Source organism: Pteronotus mesoamericanus, unplaced genomic scaffold (genome assembly GCF_021234165.1).
Source record: "Pteronotus mesoamericanus isolate MK-2021 breed Mesoamerican mustached bat unplaced genomic scaffold, CSHL_Meso_final contig_74, whole genome shotgun sequence".
Lineage (NCBI taxonomy): Eukaryota > Metazoa > Chordata > Mammalia > Chiroptera > Mormoopidae > Pteronotus > Pteronotus mesoamericanus.
This window is the reverse complement of record NW_026555247.1, coordinates 65784-67841: the sequence shown is the minus strand read 5'-3', so window position 1 is coordinate 67841 and position 2058 is coordinate 65784. Positions and strand designations below refer to the sequence as shown.

Here is a 2058-nt window from a genome sequence, read left to right as displayed (position 1 = left end):
GATGACACTGGGAGCACTGGTGGACTTCAGGGTTGGCCATATTGCCAGCAAGGTCAGTTAAAGGCTCCTGTGAGGTGCTAAATGGAACGGAACTGTGTACCTCTAAAACTCACATTTCAAAATCTTAACCCCTAGTCCTCAGAATGAGACAATATTTGGAGACAGGCTTTTAGGGAGGTAATTAAGATTAGATGAGCTGCCCTAATTCAATATGGCTAATCACCTTATGAGAAGAGGTGGTTGATTCACAGGAGCTGACAATAGATAGATGGGGGAAAGGGGCATTGAGAAGGAAGGAAGGAAGGGAAGGAGAGAGGTATAGAGGGAGAAAAGGAGGAAGGAAGGGACATAGAGAAGGGTCCTTCATTTTCTGGGACTTGACAAAAGTGGACAAGAATACATTTTTTACGAACAAGATAAGAGAAGGAACATTGAGTAATTTATAGCTGATGTCCCCTGATAAAGTGGAAAGCCACTTAACCTTAAAGTGAAAGGAGTGATGGTTTGTTGAAATGAATAGTAAAGTTTAGAATAGTTGGTTATAGAAAAACCAGAAGCAAGAATAGTTATATTTCCCTGGAGTCAGTGCAAGATGGCGGCCTCAATGGCACTGGCCCTACACTTGCAGAGCTGGCTCCCAGGGTTGTGCACATGGCTGGGATGCCACCCCAAAACCCCCACCAGGCCAAGAAGATTGGGAGTTGCTCCAGAAGTAAGGCTCAGACCCAGGGATCACAGCAGAATCGGGGCACAGAGGGTCCCAGCTAACCAAAAAAGTAGTACTCCGGCTTGCTGGGCTGCGTGGGGCCAGTAGGAATGTGTCATTTCTATCTTTGGAAACAACTCTGCAGATGAAACTGATGCCAAATTTCCTGATGAATCTTGAGTCCAATTCTGGTATAGCAATTGCAACAGACACACATATATTTAGAAGATTATAGACAGATGATCATCAAGTCCACCAGCCCCTATCTTCTCTCAGATCCTCTGCAAGAACTGTATGACCAGCTGCCCTACACACAGGACTTAGAGCTCACCAGCATCCCCTTGCACCTAGAGTGGTCCTGGCCACTGGCTGGAGGTTTAAGAAGCATCTAGGCATCCAGACCTTATTCCAGCAGTTTGTCTCTTTGTACGAAATCATGTCAGAGACTGGAATGACTGCGCTTCCTCCTATCAACAGTGTAGACCCCTGTGGCTTCATCTCCTACCACCTCTTCCTGGACATGATACAGGCATGAGCACCATATTAAGGACAATTCTTGTCTGAATCACAACCCATCCCATGCTGTAGTTGTGGACTGCAAGAAGGAAGCCTTCTGTCTACAGCGCTACAATGGTGTGGCCCTGAGGCCCTGGGACAGCAACTCCGATGACCAAGTCTTGTTATACTGTCTGCTTTCCTCAAGATTATCATCGCATGGAACAGTGTGGAGGATGTATGGACCATGAAAGCCCTGCAGGATGACCCCCTAGAGGCTTTCAAAAGCCGGCCAGAGCAGGAGCAGTGGCAGTGCCTGGCCCAGCACTCCATATCCGGCAAGCAAAATCACTTCTTGGGCTCTCTCACCAGCCTCTTGTGGCTTCCTTCCAAACAGCCTTGACCTCTGGGCCTCTTCAAACTCAGTGCCTGGGTCTTGGACCCCAGGCTGTAGTGCTCCCAGGCCACTACTGTCCCAGCTTGGGCAGCAACATGACCAATAAAGTCCATCCTGGATGAAAAAAAATTTCAAGTTCTTTTTTTTTTGACAGTATATACAATAATGAGTTACAAATTTTCTGAGTCCATGTCAATAATAGATAAGAGCTTTTTTTCTTTTTTTATTATTAAATTTACTGGAGTAACTTTGGTTAATAAGATTATATAAATTATTTACAGTAGAATGCTAAGAGCAGATGGGTAATTGTGAAGGGAGTGCTGAAGTTGGAAAACCGTCACTTAGTTGGTATCATGGTAAAGATTGGCTCAGATTGGGACCCTCAATGGAATCTAAATCTAGGGGGAACTTGTTATGGGGAGAAGAATACTTGCATAATTAAAAAGTGTCTCCTCACAGA

At 45.3% G+C, this 2058-nt stretch overlaps 1 pseudogene; it reads left to right on the top strand.

The window, feature by feature from the left end:
- Window positions 1–592: 592 nt before the first annotated feature.
- LOC129078841 (mitochondrial import inner membrane translocase subunit TIM50-like) lies at window positions 593–1604 on the top strand (annotated as a pseudogene).
- The last annotated feature ends 454 nt before the right edge of the window (window positions 1605–2058 follow it).